Consider the following 19,726-nt stretch of genomic DNA (forward strand, 5'->3'; position numbering starts at 1 on the left):
GACAATGGCGTGTACTTGGCAGCATAATTACTTCGGTAACCCGAAATTGAGAAGACAGCAACAACCCGATAAACGTCTCTGAAATCTGATCATGACTCACTTGCTATAAAGAATAATGCTGATTGCGATGCTAATTACATCGACCATTGCGTGAGATGCGCAAGTCGAAGGAATTCTAAACAGATTGTTTCATGAAAATTGACAAAGGATCTTGATACCTTGATACAACTATAACGGTCACGTTTTATGTGCCACGATGATTCAACCGTGGCATAATTTTAAATTAAAGAAACCGTCTACCAGCCTTAACGCTTTAACACTTGCGTAGAGCCTTTTCTTCATTCACTTATCACTATCGTCATAATTGTGAGATAAACAGCTCACTCTGAACATTCCCAAGATTTTTCTGTCATTTTGTCGTCGCTCTTGCTCGCATAACGTTTTTGCCGGAAGAAAAGTGACAGTTAAGATGAAAACATTTACGCACAACAAATATAAATGAACAAACAACTATAAATAAGAAAAAAAAAATAAACAAGAAAATGAACTTACGAATACACTGATACTTATTCGGTAATGCTGAGTTTGTCTCTAAAAAAATAGAGGTATTTACCAACTTTGCTGCAAAACAGAAAAATTCCGATGAACAAATCAAAGAAAATCGTAACCCATTGAAGAGAGAAACAAATCGAGGGCGCTGTTTGTTTTTACAATGAAATGTTAAACGGATAGTAGTCTATTTTGTCATCGCAATCTCCTGCTTCAAAGCTTCCACCAGTGAGTTGCTAATTGAAGCGAGGCTAAACTCACTGCCAAAAAATCTATTTCTGAACAAAAGCAAAACTTATGTGTCCAAATTTTGTAGAGAACCTTTTGAATAGCAGAAATAGTTAATTTGGCTGGACAAAGCGGTGAAGCGGTGTCTTTTGCTCTTTGATGAGTCACTGGTGAGTTTAAGCAGCACTTAACTACGCGTGAGAGTTAGAGCGGCATGAGCACTTTTCTTAAAATTACAAGTCCGTAGTTGCTTGAAGTATGCCGCTAGTTTTCTGATGTATGTTGTCTGTTTATTTAAAGTGTGCCGCCAGTTAATTCGTATGTAGCTGACTTAGGTGTGTTTTGTTCCTATCAAGGGACTCATTAAAGATCTTTGGACTTCTATTTTAAAGCACGTTATCTTTAAAATGCTGAGAGCCCAGCATAAGTTCACGGGGGTCTAAACGCCTTTTTTGTTGAGTTAGCGAAAGTTTCATGTTCTTTAAAATATTAAATTCAGTAGAAGCATGCCTCAGTGGAAAAAGATAAATTTCAGTCTTGCTAACATTACAATTTCACGGGCAATTTACCGTATCGTGACTTTTTCCTTTTCCATTAGGAATACCATAACAATACCTTTAAGGGAACTCTGTTTTCTATGTTAATAACGAAAGATAAATATCCTTTATTATCAGAAATAATTTCTTTGATTAATTCGTAGATCCCCGACCGACGCCAGTCTCAAAAAGCCCTTTTTACCCTATTTAAACGTAAGTGCGTATTACGCCATATACTTAGACATTATTTTCGTAACTACACCAGACTTTGGCAAAGAGTGGCCAAAGCTTCCGAAAGCACGTTGTCAGGAGTGGGCGTTTCAAAGTTTACCTTAGCAACGTAATTTAGTCAGATTAAGTTTTCTTCAGAAGTCAAGACGCGTTACTCTATTTGGACCTATCTTTAACTTAAATTTTTAAACATTCCCATTGGGAAATATATATTCTGCTGTAACAATTTCACATCTGTAGCTTAGGCGATTAATCAGACGTCAGAACTGGACGCAATCGGAACAAAACTGTTTACAAAACCTCCTTGTAAAAAGCAGCAACCAGGCGAAACGTTAATAAAATGTTTCAATAAAACTGGGGCGCCACTATTAAATTCCTAGCCTTCTACTGTTTAGCTGAACAGAGCCATATTATGAGCTTGTGACCAAGGTTACAGCTCATAATCTAGCCCCGACAAGTATGGTCCTTGAATTTGTCGGCAAAGTGAGTAAAAAATTTCTGTGAGCGAGCCGTGAAGCAAAGGCGAAAACAAAACGGTTTGTCCCCAAGCTTACAACAAAAGAAATAGCAGAACTTAGGGAGAATGCGACTCGCATCTCCACCAAAAAGCCGCGTATAAATATTTCAATGTATGTAGCGGGAAAATTAAGAAGTTTTTATTTACCAAATTCGTGACATGATTTGATTATATGTTGCGTTAACAGTTTGCTTTTGTCTTCCGGTCGTTATCTATCCAAATAAAAGCTAGCTGACAGAGTTACCTTTTGTGTGTGATTTTAGCAAAACAGTTTTTCTACTTGGGTATTCCAAATTAGGATAAATAAAACAAAATTGACGCTACGTGCCTCGTTGGTTATTTATCTTAATATATTAGCGGTGCCCTCCTTGAATAATTGTCAATTACCGCTGAGTTTTCCTTTTTATAATCTTTAGAATCTTTACACTTCAAGTTAATCGGTCTTCATTAAGAAAATAAAGACTAATATATTCTCTCAATATTCTCTCAGCGGCTTGACTTAAAAAATAAACCGAAATCGTTGTCCAAAACGAGCTGAAGTCAGAAAACCTCTTCGCTTAAAAAATTTCCTTCTTGAACAAAACACTCTCAGTTTATGATATGGCTCTGTCTCAGCTAGAGTTCATAACTTCCTCAACCTATATTGGCTTAAAAACAGCCTATATGGTTTTCATTTACGCACTCGTTAAAACGTTGTTGATGGTCCCTTTCCATTTAGTTCTGTAAATAGTCAAACACTCTCACTGAGTTAATTCCGCAATCCTCAATTAACTATTGCTCAATCTATACCATTCGGTTTCGATACGTGAGTGAGCGAATTTATAATATTCCTACAGTCTGCTAAAGTTTCGAGAGAATTTCCTTTTTTTTTTTTTTTTTTTTTTATTGTTCTAATACCGTCGAAAGAGAAAGTGAAACAGACAAGGTATGTGGGAGAAAGATGAGACCTCCAGGCAACAACAATGACGAAACAATATTACATCAACCATTACACTCAAATGAGAATTGAAGGCTACCTTGGGCGGTATGATTCTTGACAAAATTTCGTTTGTTCTCAGTTGATTTGTTTTGGAGTGATTTTATCTAGCCCGTATATACTTTCACAATAATTTTAAAAAGAGATGATATATGACGTGCCCATACGAATAGCGTTGCTGGCGATTATTTACATATTTCACGTTCATGTTTTAAACGAGCTATTAGCTCTTAGGTGATACGTGGGTAAATAAAGTATTATTATTATTATTATTATTATTATTATTAGGAACTGAGAATTTGAGAGAGTTTCTTTATCTTTAGCCTTTGTCCTCTGAGGTCTTAGCCAAGACTCGATGCAATAGGTTACAATTGCAAAATCACGACAGTTAAAAATATAATTCATACGATAAGAATGACAGTGACGTGTTGCGAAATGTTTTTTCAACCAAAGAACAAGGATGATTGAAAAATAGGACGTTTGATAGGTTAGAAATAATCCAACAGTTCTGAGAAACCCTAAAAAATCAACAAACAATAACAAAATTAATTGAGAGGCAGTGACTCATTAGGTTCCTTATTCTGCAAGAGAATTATCTGGAAGAGAACAAAAGCTTGCATCAATTTTTTGAGTAAAATGTGCCGTATGTCGTATGTAAAATCTACTTCATCGATAGACGAAGAAGCATTAACCATTGTATGTCCGTATTTTGATTTGTAAAAGCGTTACATTTCCGAGCTTAGGTTTGTCTTTTTCCGGCCAAGTCAACTCTAGTGTAATAACTTTCAATGAAGGTGAGATGATCCTCTTGAATAGGCACTGATTTTGAAAACTTAAATACTTTTTACAAAATTCATCATTCTTACCGTATTGAAGTGTTTTAACCTCTTGGACACAATTTCTTCGATATTCTTCTCAACTGCTGTCAGATTTCAGTGATAGTCGTCTAAAACTTAGTTTGACACTGTTTATATACCCTTCAAATTTAATAATATACCAAAACCTCCTGCAGCGAGTTCGAGTTTCATATGCCATAGTTTATTTTCGGAGCCACTTGATTCAAGTGATTTAGACCACCCGCTATTTCAACCATTTTTTCCAATAAGGGTTCGAGTCAGTGAGTTTCAACTGCTGAATCAAACTTTCAATGCTCATTTTTCCTAAAATCACTGTATCTAAAAGATGTCTCAAGCTTTGCAGTCTTTTCTCCTTTTCTCTTTTTCGGCAAAAGAATCACTCACGGAAGCCTGATATTTTGCAAGGGGAAGTGGATACTCAAGGATATTGCTTTTTCGGGTAGATATGGCACGCAGCTGGGCATGCAGATTGCAATACATCAGTGAACCACCGACTCAAAAAAAACAACAAAACACGTCTGAAGTCACTCACGGATATTTTATCAAAATAAGAAAGACCTTGTTCACACGGTGAAGTAGATGTACAAGGCTATTGCTTCATCGGATAGATTGAAAAGCGTCAGTAAATCACCGACAACAGGGAAAAGTGGGTTTCGGAACGGTACCTATGAGAAAACTAGGAGGAAGTAAAAAGTTATCGTGTGTTGGATTGCTGACAGTTGTCGGTAGAAGTTATTGCTACTGAAATATGCGCATTACCCAACATAAGACCTAACAAACAAATTCTAAAACTTCTAGAGGGCTTGTAGCCACGTAACGTTTCTCTTACTTGACCTAAAACTTTACCTCAGAAATTTGAGACGAAGAAGCTGTGGCGTAATTTTCTACCCCTCGATTCGGCTTCGCTTGGTTGCTCACCAAGTTATCTGTGCAGAATTTGAGATAAATAAAGATCTCATAACAGGAAGTAATTAAGAATGTTCAACCAATTTACGAACCAGTTTCGAAAGACGCGTGGTTCAACGCTAGTATACTACTTTGACGTGGAGACCTTGTCAGTTTCAACGTAAACATTCAACAAAACATTTTGCATGTCCAAACTTTAGATCTACATTCGTTCTGTCAACTTTGAGAATCCCTTTATTCATTACCAAGGACAAATATGTATGGTTTAATTGGTAAATGACACAATAAGCTGGATAATGATAAGAAGAAAGCGATCTTTCCACGAGTGTTCAATAATAATAATAACTCAATTTTCAATTAACTTCCTTCGTATCTTTTCTGTTTCTAAATTGGTTATTGATTGATACATACTTTTCCTGTTGTGGAAAAAAGGATAAAAATAAAAAAGCGATGATTGTTGTAACTGATTGCTGTAATTGGTCAATTAATTTTCGCGACTCGCTGAAAAGAAAAGAAGCATTTTGCTTAAGATATTTTTAGCCTTTTTCTAGCGTATATAAAGGCTATGGGTCCAGGACAAAAACCACTAGAAGTTGAGAGAGGAACCAACTCTTTTTTCCAGAAGAACCCAAAGAAAGACAAAATGATCGTCCATCCACATCAAGTAAGGTTTTCAATTTTTGTCCTTTTGAAATCTGTACCCTTTCCCTAGTGTAGTCACTTCACCAACTAAAGGCAAACGCTTTTCATCTATAGGCAAGTAGCGTTGCTCAGAATAGATGTCAGTTTGCCCAATAATTGACCGTTAGTGGAGTAGCGAGATTTCTGAACTCCGCTGTGTTTCTGCGATCTTTTGTAGATCCATTCTTTCACAGTCGCCATTATGTTGGCTCTTTCACTTGGTAACGTTAAGTACGTGGACGCCCGACCTCAGTTGATTCCAGTACCTCCTATGTCGGTTGCAAATGGAAGCGTCACTTGTGGAGCAATACAGGCACAAATCCTGACTCAAACACCCTTATTAGTAGCTAACTCATGTACTGAGAAGATCAGAGCTGTTCGTGTCTGCAACACACTTGTAATACACCATGAATGCAGAAGTAACCGTCAATGTCCACGGCCTACGAATGTATCTTACGACTTCAGTTGTTTAAAAAAAAATCTGTCCTGTAAGTTTGCTATCAGCTGCTGCGAGACGAAACAATCATGACGGACACCAAGAAAATGAATGAATTAATTAATTCTATGGTAGTGATATAAATAGGAAATGTATTTTTTGACCGAGAGCATATCATGTCGTAATACAATGGAAAAAAGATAGAATGTAAAATTTGTCAAAATAGGTTATAGATTCATTATGCAGGTCTGTTTAGGTCATTGGTTTAGTGAAAATAAATATTTTGACCTTACTCATGACTTGTTCCGGTGATGGCCTGAAATGTTTTCCTCAGAATTCTTAATTACAAGTTACTCAAACAAACTTTTTTTATCGCATGTTTAACTCATTGAAACTATCATTTTCGTTTTCATTAGAATGAATCACCGTGAAACATCGGCTATCCGATTAACAGCGTCTGTACTCACAATGGGTCCTTATGAGTTGACAAGCGCGTTGGAATTCTTTGAGAAACAGACCGGATTTCAATATCATAATGAAGTGCGATCGCGTCGCTTATCCATTGATAATTATCGCCTGAACAAGATTTGCACTAAGCAGATCAAAAGTGAGTGCATGGTGAGACAAACGATCGTACTTCATTACGAGTATATTCGCTACGAAGACACTTTTACGAAATCCAACACTGTTGGCACTTCATAAAAGAAATATCCAGATGCACTTTTAAAAAAATCCAGAGTTTCGAGGTGAACTTAAGCTCGCTGTTAACACTTTGTTATACAAAAGAGACATGCAGACGACCAAATTATTAGATCATAATAGTCATAATAGTTAATTGCATAGTTGATCTTTATAGGTCAGTTCTCTAAGAATTGATTTATTAATTGTTCCTGATTATGAGGGAGTAAGGCTTCACACTTTAAAAAGTCATTTAATCTAAAATTAGCGAAAAAAGTGCTATCGCAAGAGATCAACTCTGCACTTATTAAAAATCATCAAAGTTTTATCATTTATATAACATTCTAGCACTTCTATACAGTGGTGAGCCAAAATTCATGGCAAGATAAAGAATAATAGTTTGAATAAAGTTAGCGAAAGTTGAGCAAATTCGCAGAGCAACATTAGGAACAGGAATTTAACGAATCTTTCAATCTGTAGTTTTAGCACTGATGGCGTTTCACAGAAGATAGCATCCTGTGGGGTTGTTACCTTTATGCTTGGTTACGGAGGGGAAAAAGCTCTTGTTTGGTACTCATAAAAAGAAGCATGGCAGTGATAGTCGAAGACAATGAAGAAAGGAATAGAACGGAAAAAAAGCAAATCTCAATTGGGGCTCCATGGTCCAATTAATCTTGTACATTATACTTTAATGTTCTTTTGCTTATTTTTTTGGATCATGGAATGGCACAAACATTTAACATTAATACAAGGCGAATGATTGTTGGTGTACCTTACTTGTGCTTTGTGAGTGGTGGGCATATATATTTATTCAAATATCAATGAGTTTTTTCACGGACCCGACTTTTACAGCTTTGAACTCTGTGATAGTGTGGGGCATGTCAATAATAGTTCTATCATCAAATCCCAAAAGCTCTTGATAAACTGATCTCAGCACACTCAAATCTTCACAAATCTTTTGTCTAGAGTTCCATCTTTTGGTGTTGACACTAATTGGAAAAATTCAATTCTTTCCAGCAGTCCAGTCACAACGATTTAAATGGTGAACTGATACATCTCCGTGCTCTTGAAGACTAAAGTACTGCTCTATTGGCTCCTGAGTAACTTTGACGGACCCTGAACTCTGCCGGGTAAGTGTAAAAAAACTCCATAAATGAATCCTGATACATCTCAGGGTAGCTGAAGTCTTTCACTTTAGTTTGCATAAAAACTTCCTCATTAACTGAATTTCAATTGAACGGCTATTTGTCTGATAAGAACCCAGAACACTATTAAACCTTTCATAACTGAAACACCAGAAGGAATAAAATAGACCATAATCTAGTAAGCACTCCTTTAAATGGCCATGTAGATGCATGTTGGGAGTGACAAGATCCTTTCCATACAATGTCTCAAATGTTTTGCAAAATTGCATTAGATGCTTGTCTCCAATCTCAATATCATTGCCAGTCAGAACTCTCTTGCCTAGAGTCTTGCAGGAAAGGTCAAAGAAACGCCAACACTGCAGGTGCTCTTCAGGTAGGATTCCTTTAGGAGAAAACAATGAATACACTAATGTCCAATCTTGATGAAATCTTTCCAGGTATACGACCAATATCTTGAGGAACTGTCATAGAATCTACCAGCTCTTGGATTCTTTGAAAGTACTTATCACTAAGGAATTCATTTTTCTCATTCAACCACCCATTCTTCATCATGTGTTTAGCTGTCCCAAGATAAAGATTATGCATTGGGTCCACCACAAAATAGCGTATACAGTCAAAGTACTCTAGTTCTTGTAAAACTGAGCACCTGGCTCCTAACTCAGAACAGAGTCTTTGTTGTGCGGCAGGGCTGGTTTCTTCCAGTGTACCCTTTGCTGCTCTCTTGTGTTCTGAAGAGTTTCTAGGTTTCCAGTTTTCTCTATCAAAACCCCTCTCCAGACATAAAGTGTTTCTTGCAGCAGGAACATCCTTGAGATGCCATGTGACCAAGAAATCCACCAATTTTTCTTGTGGCTGGGATGTCTTTGATAAGCAGCTTACAGAAACTTCCACAGACAGTGAAACGAAATTTACAAGCCCAGGGTGTCTATAATTCCCTGAAAAATGGTTCAAGAAAAGTGTTAGTAGTTAGTTTTGGTTCTGAGGGCCCAGGTAAAATACCCACGACAATAATATTGTCCAGTTTGTACCTCTCATGGCGAGTCAGATTGAGCAACACAAGGTAAATCACTCCCACAGATCCAGGAGAATGTTTATGTGGCCTAAACCAGTCAACATTTAGCATAACATATGAATAAAGGCTGATCGTTTCTAAATAAACTGTTTGGGGCTGCGTCGGTGGGGTAACGAAATAATTTGGATATATCAACAAAGTTGAAATGGTAAATTTGTTAGCCCTTCGTCATTCGCTCCGACGAAGGGCTAACGCTCTAAACGTCACCTTTTGTAATCGTTACCGTGGCCAATTTACCATTTCAACTTTGTTGATATATCCAAATTATTTAGCATAACAGCTAGGCTGTTGACATGCGAAAGAAAACCAGTTGATGATAGCTCTTTCGATACATTTCCTTCGTATATGTCAGTTTTGACATTGTTAGGTAACTCCTGCTTTCTCCACTCCTGACACTTGTTCCAAAATCCAGGTCTCCTAAGCAGTTGTTACAAAGAATTTATAAACTTTATAACAGTAAATTTGTAAACTATTATTATTTTAAAGTGTATTTGAAGTTTATATTTATTTATTATTTTTTCATTTGCTTGATCAAATCTACATGTGACTCTAATTAATTGGTTCCAGCTAATATCCATACACACCCAAGGGAGTTAACAAGTAATTCTGAAGGGGAGTGGGGATCAGTGCTGGCTGGTTAATTTGAATTAGCATTGTATTGTAAACCACTCAGAAATGAAAAAAAAATTTAGGGAATAATAATCCTAGTTATTGTGTAAAGCTATATTAAGTTACTTTGGGTGTTGACTCACCTCTTCTTGCCCTATGGGGGTGCCTAAACCAGGGAACAGAGGTACAGCGAGCTGACGCTTGCCTCCCAAAATGATTCTTGACACAGTCGTTGTAGCCATACAAAGTTTTGCACTTTGGACAGACGACATACTTGACGAAATCATCACTGTTCAAAAGCCCGAGATCTTTATTGAACTTGTACAAAGTGTTTGGCAAATTTAAGTGACATCTCCGTTGCTGAATCTGTTACAGAAAATCCAGACTGCCAGGAAAATAAGAACAATAAAAGCCAATAAATGAGCACGCCACATTTATCTGAGAGAAGCATTGAATCGTTTTGTTCTTGTGGTCTCTCAGCAAAATCCTCTTCTGGGAGTTCTGGTTCATTGCTTCCTTGAGAATTACCCCAGTCCTCATTGACGAAATTAGGTGAATCATGACGATGTGCATGAATAAAATGTATTATTATCCAACTACACTTAGACGAGTACAAATAACGCCACGGACGAGTACAAATGCCACGCGGTATTTGTACTCGTCTATCGTAGAGTACTAGTTAAACAGGTTTTCTCGCATCGCGGGAGCGAAAAAAAACAAGTGGCGGACAATTTGGATCATATTTCCGACGATGAAGAATGGCTGACAAATATAGATCCAAGTTTACTTGATGAATCGAACAAAGAAAAACAGCTTGACGACCAGAAAATTTCTTCATTTAACGAAGAAAATAGAAACAGCAACACAACGCGTCCATTCCTTTCCGCTTCGCATACTTCTGTCACGCACTCTTCGTAAATAAATATCCGCGAAATTCGCCCGCACTGAAATAACAGTTTGGCGTGTTGGATAATAAATAACTTATTAGACCTTTCGTTGTGTAGTATCGCTGAGTATTTTTACTCGTTATTTGTATTTTGACGAGACCGTAGGGCTCGTCAAAATACGGCACAACTCGTAAAAATACTCAGCGATACTACACAACAAAACGTCTAATAAGATATATATATTTTGAGCAATTTCATTAATTAAGGAGCTTACATTTAAGTTATTGTCAGTGGAAAGTGAATTCAGCTTCTAGAATATTTTGCTTCCCCTGACCACTATCTGGCAGTTATGTCCAGGATTGAATGGAGGTGTTTTTTAGCAAATAATTCACATATATGAATAGATTTTTGAACATTATCACACTACTTCATATTTGACTGAATTGTGAATTTGAGTGAACTTTTATCAGTGAGGACAATTTACCATGCTCATTTTAAAGAGCCCAAAATCCTGGACATATTTGCTATTTTTAGAGGAAGCTACAATTTTCATTCTCTCTTTTATAGTTCCCGTGTTCTCCATCAGATGGGGTAGTATATTTCAAATATCAAATAAAGATTTATTGATTATACAACGTTTTGCATTAAATTGTTAACAGGTAACAACAGATGTTTGACAAAAACTCAAACAAGCATCCTTCCTATCACAGACAGAGTACTGCGAAGGATTTGGAATTTTCAGGGACAGGTTTTCGAAGCCATTAGTACCCTATACCTTATGTCAGAGTGTCAGTATCAATCAATTAGATGATTTAAAATTCAGAAATTGCCCGTATGACTACTCAATTATTTAATGTTCTTAATCATTACTTTTAAGTAAGGAGTTTTGAAGCCACCAATGACGTTGCCACTGATAATCGAGAAATAAATTTTTTGTAAAAAATCTTTCAGAAAATCTAAAATGGCACATCTAGAGTATCAGTGTTTGGCGCTTGAAACACGCAACAAACCTTTGGCGAATCATGAAGCATTGCAAGTCGCTGTGAAAATTATTATTGAGACGCTAAACAGTTTGAGCGCTGTTGAGATCGTTGAAGAGATTCTGTACCATGGCATGATGAAAAATACAGATTAGTGACTGGCTGGAAAAGAAAAAACACCAGGGTAAAATTGAGAGATACTAGACATTTTCTTGTGATTAGGTTTCGGTGAAAAAATTTTTGTGCTCTACGTAATGTAAAAATTAAGAGTTTGAAAGCTAAAGTGGATATCCTTCATTGGTTTGACGTAGAACGGTTACGTTCATTAAAAAGAAAAAGACAAAAAAATAGCGTTCGTTAAAATATCGTCAATGGAATACCCCATGACTTAAAAATAAAAACCGTCTTACTCCAGCGGCACCACTGAAAAGATTCGACGACCTTCAATGACATATACATGTAATTACTAAACTGAGCCTCAAATTGTCTATTTCAGAGTTTCTATGTTTTACTGAATCCATAACACAACTGCGATCACTATTATTGATATAATCTTCGTATTCATAAATATATATATATATAACGCGAAACGATCAACTTGCCAAATCTACGCTTCATTTTCGAAGGTAAAACGCTTTTAAAGACTGTATCTCACCAATGCCTCACTGGCTATGCTGATAAAAGAAATGTAAGGTACATAGATTGATTTTACAAACTTAGATGAGGGCCCTGTAAGATTCAATTACTATATTATTCTTATTTTCTACAAATAAAAATAAGAGTATTCAGATGAACAAAGCCACGCTAAACAGTTAGAATAAATACTTCTCCTTAAACCTTTACAGTTACTGGAAACACTTTCCTTTCATATGGCTAGCAACTATGAAATGTAACTTCTTATGTACTAATCAACTGAAACAAGCCGACTGACTTACAGTTCATTTTGAAAAAATCATTGTTAATACCACATCATTATATAAGAAAAAAATGTATTTCATCCAGGCTATCAATTCAATTACGTCTAGATGTGTACCGTTATTTGCAGAATAAAAGCCTACAATAGGTTGAGATTCAAATATTTAACATAGCTTTGGCGTGTGATTATTTGTATGAGTCTTACCTCCTACCGTCCATTTTAGTGACTAAAAAAATAAGAAAATATTATTATATGGGTAGTTTTGATGTTAAAATGATCCTGTGTTTATTCTGTAATCTTAGCGTCTTTAAGTACATTTGATTATTAAAAATCATTGGCCACCCACCTCTGATAGTAAAACGACTTTTAATTGAAATAGTATCCCTGAACAAACATTTTCGAAACGGAACAGTTCTAAAAGTTTTATACAGGTCATTGATCTCTCACTGTCTGTTACAGACAATGACATTTTTAAAAGGTTTATATAGAACTAAATGTTACTCTATAATCACTAACTGATTTTCAAAAGTTTCTAAACTTTTTTTTGTTGATTGAGTTTCACACATTTTCTTGTGCAGTTTTAGGGTCTTTTAAGGACTGTGTCTTCTCTAACTCTACTCGAGTTGTAAATATTTCAGTCGTTGAACCACACCGAATCCTCATAAGCCATTAAAAAAAATTTTTAAGGTAAAAGCACACACTCACTTTTGGATGATGAATTTACTTTTGAATTCTCTTACGATGACGTTGGATAGAAAACTGAAACTCGCCTCATTTTATATTGACCATATAATTGTTGCGTATCAGCACTTGCTCGAGGCAGTTTTCACATTATCCGTGGCAGTACAGGAAGACACATCTTTAAAGAATTTACTTCCCGTTTTGAGATGAAACAGGTGAAAGAAAATGGGGCAAGAGGTGAAATAAACGACCTCATTCAGTGGTGTAGAGATAGGTTTAGTCGTTGGAAATTCGTTTTTAACATTCTTAATTCCTAAAATTTTGCCCCTCTTCGACAGTTTGTGTGGTATTCAGTCTTTGAATGGTACAATAAATGAGATCTTAGAGAGAGACTCATTGCTAAATATCAGCAACAGTTACGAATAACTTTTAACTTTCGTAATTCGACTGACTGGTTTAACACAAAAACGAAATATACGAGGACCAATTATAAGAGGCAACCTACGTTCATTAGCCTTTCCATTTATTTTTATCTTATGGAAGCTCATAAAAATAATATTGCTCTAATACCTTGGGCACGATTGATGAAGGTCTAATGAGCTCCCTTGTATGTGATGTAGTCCGCTGGCTTCCTTGCTAAACTTTTAATTGTAGTCCTTTGTCCAATGGCTTAACCATAGATGCTTCAGGTGATTATCGGAGACACGTGCTTTTGATCATAGTATGCCACACATAAATCAATTAAATGATAAGGACTTTGTGCAAGGTCTTCCGCAATGAAACATTACTGGAGCCAATATTGGTCCTCACGCTTGGGTACTCTAATGTATAAGTATCTGTAGTTTAATCGTAAAATCCGAATCATTGATGCTTTTAATTTTTTACCTTCGCTTACCACTTACGGTTCACTGACTAAATAGAGCAACTCATTTTTCTGCACCTAGTTTAATCTTCTTCGCATCACTAGTTGCTTCCGTAGCGGATAAAATTGTGGAATGGAGACGGATCTTCTATATGGTTTAGAACGCTTAACTAGAATAAGATTTTAAAAAACATTTTTAAGATCGTTCTCAAAGAATATTTTTATCTACATTCCAATCCCACCTATGCTCCGTTTCATTAATGTCTGTCAACATCAAGATGCACTACATTCAGATGCATTTATTCTCAAAAGCATTCAGCCACGAAAATTGCCGGATTGACGAAAACGTGGCCACCATCTGAAACGGACCCAAAGGATGCAGATTTCATCGTTTACAGAAAGGGAAAATTTCGATATTTTTAGTTTATGGAGGATATATAAGAGCTTATGAGGAGAATACTATACATCAGTAGCTGAGGAAACCTTCATAGATACCTGTGTGCGATCGCGAGAAGACGTAAAAGAATCGCAAAATACAAAATGTTCATCAATCCAAAACAGGTGGGGTTATTATCATTTTTTTCTTAACTCGCTGTTTTCTTTCAAGTCTCTACTCAACTGATGAGATGAAATGAAACTTTGAAGAAAGGAACCATCTACTGTAGCCTTCTCCGTGCAAAATAACATGTTAACTTTATAGTGATTCAAGAACCGATACAGTTTTATTCGACCTCAATTAATATTGCACTTTCCTGTGCATTTTCCTATTTCCAGATTGTCCACGCTTTTACAGTCGCCATGTTTTTGGCTCTGTCACTTGGTTCCTTCGACCTCGTGGATGCCAACCCACCTTCTTTCTCGCCTGGAAATGGAAAAGTCGATTGTGACGCAATACAGAGACAAATCCTCGCTGAAACACCTCTGGCTTTCTCTCATACCAACTCGAATACCGACAGTATCAGATCTCTTATTGTGTGCAACAAAATTGTAACATACCATACTTGCAAGAAACATACAAGCTGTGGAAATTCCGTGCGTGTAATGCACGATTTCGATTGTTTTCCAAACAACGGCAAGAGAGTCATTAGCTGCGCATTTCCAAGTACCTGCTGCTAAAAAAAAGGGATATCAAAGGAATGAACAAATGTACTGATAATATATAACAGAAATGATGAAAAATAAAACTGCAACTTTTTATAAAATACATATCAAATAATGGGGTAAAGTGATTATAATGCTACGAAATGTAATTTGTGAAGAATTACCGAATTAAGAAAATGTACTTTAAATTTCCTTTGTAGACGTTTTACATGTAACTCTACTAACTGCGCGAAAACTTTTAAGTTAGATCGAATGTAGCAAATAAAGATCAATGAACTATCGAAATTTTGTATTAACACAGTTTTTAGTTAACAGTCATTCTATTTTGAGGAACATTTAACAATCATTTGGCCGCCAAAGCGAGTGTATTCTACCTTTCAATGTCAGGCCTCTCGTGCACAGGTTTTCGCGGCCACTACTGAGCACCTTACACCATATTCGGGCATCATCTTAGAGTGCCAGTTTTGAATAATAAAATAATCAATTAATTCTCTCTTTTAGAGAAACATAAAATGGTCAAGTAATGAGTGATTTATTGTGGACACAGAAGATACCGATAGGATCAGCTCTGACAAATCGAGATACGTTTTCCACAAAAACCTTTCAGCAAAATTTAATAGGGCTCATTTAGTGTTATAGCAGTTGGCGCTTAAAAGAAGGAACAAATATTTGGTTAATCATGAAGCAATACTAATTGCACTGAAAATTATCAATGATTTGAGCGCTCTTGAAAAATTTGAAGAGATTATATACCATGGAATGATGAGCAGTACGGGTCAGAATTTGGTTGAGAAAGAAAAGCACCAAGATAAGATTGGTCAAAACTGGATCTGACTTTTTTTTTGTAATGAACTTTCGACAGAACTTTAGACTTATAAGTATTGTAAAGAGTCAAAGAGCTAAAGTGGATATGCTGCATTAGTTTGACGTAACACAGTTTCATTCGCTGCTGTCGTTAACATCTGAAGATGAAATACCTCATTACTGATATATGAAAAAATCCCTTACGCCAGCAGCCCGACTGAAAGGAATCTACCATTCCCAATAACATTTAAGTACACTGAAATGATTATAGCCACATTTATTCTAGGGTTTCTATTCTGCACTAGGGATGCGATGCAGTATTGAAAATTAAAAGTGAGACTTTATTACGCTGCAGAGCAATGCACAGAGACTTAAGCTACGCATGTGAGAGTTGTCTGAAATCACCGAGGTATGAAAATCAGCGTACTTAATGAGGTTCGAAACTGTCTTCAGTAATGAAATTTTTCTATTTTGAGACTTGCTGGGATAGGCCACCGCAAACTCTTAAAAGCTTGAGATGGTTGTTTTTTTTATTTTTTTTTTTCTACACCCGGTTTAAAATCTAGATGCATTTTTTTACTTTAGATAAGGGAAAAACGGTTCATTCATTCACAATTTTCGTTTCCTTTCTTCTTCTGGCAATTTCTAGTCAGCTCTAGTTTAGACAGGCCTCAAGCTAAAATAGCTTATACCTTGGATCATACATAAAACTTTCGAGAACGTAGAGGGAAAAAAAACGCCTGTGACCATTTTTTTCCTCAAGACCTTAACTAAGCACTGTATTTGACACATCCCTAAACTAAATACATCATATAATCTAATATCTCTACAAAATTCGCCGACAGGCAGGGACACCGCAACGTCTTGCCCCAATTACTGCGGGCCGTTTAAACCCACCCATCCCACCCAGGAGAGGAAATCCATCACACAGTAATCTCGTGTGTGGGAAATTAACGTCTCCTACCACCAACCCTGTAGGAGACGGGACCTCCATTTATTCGTCCCTATCCGAGAAGACTAGAATATCTAACTATTGATTGATGCTATAGAAAGGACGGTTACTGCCGGTGTATGCATGCAACGCACGACTTTACTCAATAGGGACCTTTAGCATCGCGTTTACTGCAAACGGCAAACGGCTGCTAGCGGTTTGAAGTTTCCCGTTTGCCGTCGTCACCAAAATTGAATCTAGCATGGTGTTGACGTCTTTTGGCGGGAAAAGCCCACCTTTAAGAGCCTTTTTATCTTCTTCAAGGTATTTTGAGTTAAGGCCATTCATCCTTTCTCTACAAGCTCGCTCTGAGAGCACGACGAGTTTTTTGTCCTCCGAAAAAAAAGGGGAAAGTACCCTCGGAATTTCCTTATAGTCAGCGGGAATTTTGGCCTTGGCTGGGCCACTTCGGTCGCCAGCATCACCTCTTGGCAAGTGTTTGGCTATCTAAAAGGCATTTTCTAGAAATGGAAGAAGGCATACATTGATACAGAACTCCATAACTGTGCTTCTTTGCATGCACATGTTTAGGAACTTCGAGCCGCCATTTTGTTTTCAAGTTCTTTCGCCACTCGGCTTTCTTCCATTTAGATCATGCAAAATACATTGTTTTATAATCACAAAAAAACCACATTTGGATCCAAAAATGGTAGAAAATTCTTACTAAAAGCGTCAAACGTAAGTTGGTTTCGTTAAGTAGCCAAAAAATCTTCCCGTAAGTCACTTACGGCTGGAGCGCCTTCTTCCCGTCGAAACTGGAAGCGCAAACTGCAAACGTGACGGCAAAGCGGCGGTCATGTGACCTCCTCAGGTTCGCCGTTTGCCGTAAACGTGATGCTAAAGTTCCCTATTGTTTTCCACAAAACGGTAAGAAAAACCTAAATTGCGGGTTTCCCATTGGTTGTTGCTAAACAGATCATACAAAGTTGATAAACAAATGTCTTGATGATATCTTACAGAAATGATTAAAAAAAAGATAAAACTTATATTATTTATGCGCATGATCCAAATGTGGATATGACGGACATCAGTAACATGTTAATGTACTTTGCTAAGTATAAATGCAAATTAAAAAAAAAATGTACTTTGATATTCCCTTGTAAATCTTTTTCAGTAAAATGTTATGAGAAAGTATATTTTTGCACGAAAATAGGGAGAAAGATGGCTGTGGTCATCTAAGAGTGTAATTCAGTGAATAGTTAATTTTACAATTGCGTCGGCGACACTCCGATAAAATGGCTACCAAAGTAGTAATTAATTATGGCCACATTGTCTCCACTAACAAATCGATATATTTTCTTCAAAGAGACCTTCCAGCAAATTCTAACTCGGCTCCTGTAGAGTTTTAGCGTTTAGTATTTGCACTTAAAGACGTAACAAGTCTTCGGCGAATTACGCAGCATTTTAAATCGCTCAGTAAAATTATCACCGAAACCTCAAGCAACTCAAAATGTTACAGAGTTGGCATATAATGATTTGATAAACAATACAGGACACCAATTGGTTGAAAAGAAAAACGCCAATGTAAAACTGAGAGTATTAGATAATTTACGTAATCAGGGTTCCACAGAAAATGTAACGGTCTCCGTATTGCGAAATCAATTAGAATCTGCAAGAGTACATGTAACTACCCTATTTCTTGACTGCAACAGATGGCCCTTTATATGTCAGAATAATCTGTACTACTAAGTGAAAGGGGCACCAGCCAAACGATTGTAAAACCCCGTTCGATCTAAAGCAACCGGAGAGAGGACAATAGATTCAATTTCGTTTATGATTCTACTTTATGTATCAACCAATAACAATTATTGAATTCTCTGCGAAAATTGGGTACTTTGGCTTCCTAACACAAATTCCACGCCTTTCTTTAGTTATCCTTTCAAATGTTGGTATCAGAAACTTGTACACAGACTTAGGTCCACCTTTAGCAATTTTTTTTATCAAATTTCCAACTTTATAAAATAATAACGAAGAGAGTTTCCAGTGAAAAGATGGTAGTGGAGATGTCGAACCTTGAAGCCTCGAAGCTCGGAATTAAAAGGATGCCAAGCAACTGACGTGTGTGGAACCCTAAGATATTTTGACATCAATTCTACAAATATTAGTATCGATTATACTCGGTGAAACATAAAGAAAAAGCTACTGCATCTAACTGAAAAAAAAATATCGGAAAACCTTGATTTCAACAACCAGTTGAACAATTTGTAATTAAAATACGTCGGCTTCCTTTTTCAAAAAGGTATCTCTATATACTAAGGTTTGTTTTAGTAATCCCGACTCAGTTACTGCTTTTATGACATCTTCCTTCACGGAATATATCCTTTCTTCTTTTTAATGAGAGTGAGAATCATTTATTTATTTATCTATATATCTTTTGAGTATATTTTATTTAGCATCAAAATGGTGTATTAATTTGCAATCCATTTCTGGCATGTAAATTATTTAGTTAATAGTTTAGTATAAAAGGAACGGTTGTGGAAATTATGTATTCTTTCACTCTTCGTTCACTGTTCGTTGCAAACAATTATTCTATAATTACTGATTGATTTTAAAAAGTATCTATTCTTTTGTTGTTTAGTATCTAATATTTTGCTTGTGTATTTTTTAGAGAAAATATCCTCTATAACTCTCCAAAAGCCCGTAATTTGTTCGAGTTATTAAATCAATCAGTCATCAAATTCCTGATTAGCGATCAAAGTATATACGCATTCACTTTTGGCCATGCACTGTAAACCAACGGCTTTGAATTCTCGAGTAGAGAACTTATCTCAGCCCTATACTTGCTATTGAGCTGATTTGATTGTTGCCCATAAGCACTTTTGCTCGAAACTAGTACTTTATTGTGATCAGGTTTCGGTGAAAAAAATGTTTGTGGTCTACGTAATGTAAACTTAAAGAGTCCGAAAGCTAAAGTGGATATGCTTCACCGGTTTGACGTAAAACAGTTACGTTCAGTTAAAAAAAAATTAGCATTTGTTAACAGATTGTCGATGAAATACCCCGTAACGTACTTAATAATAAAAAACGTCTCACTCCAGCGGCACGACTGAAAAGACTTGACGACCATCAGTGGCATATAATTA

The 19,726-nt window shown here is 36.4% G+C and overlaps 1 pseudogene; it reads right to left on the minus strand.

Moving 5' to 3' along the window:
* Positions 1–7,406: 7,406 nt before the first annotated feature.
* On the minus strand, positions 7,407–12,422 carry LOC148732483 (uncharacterized; annotated as a pseudogene).
* Positions 12,423–19,726: the final 7,304 nt, after the last annotated feature.

The sequence above is a fragment of the Stylophora pistillata genome, chromosome 4 (assembly GCF_964205215.1).
Source record: "Stylophora pistillata chromosome 4, jaStyPist1.2, whole genome shotgun sequence".
NCBI lineage: Eukaryota > Metazoa > Cnidaria > Anthozoa > Scleractinia > Pocilloporidae > Stylophora > Stylophora pistillata.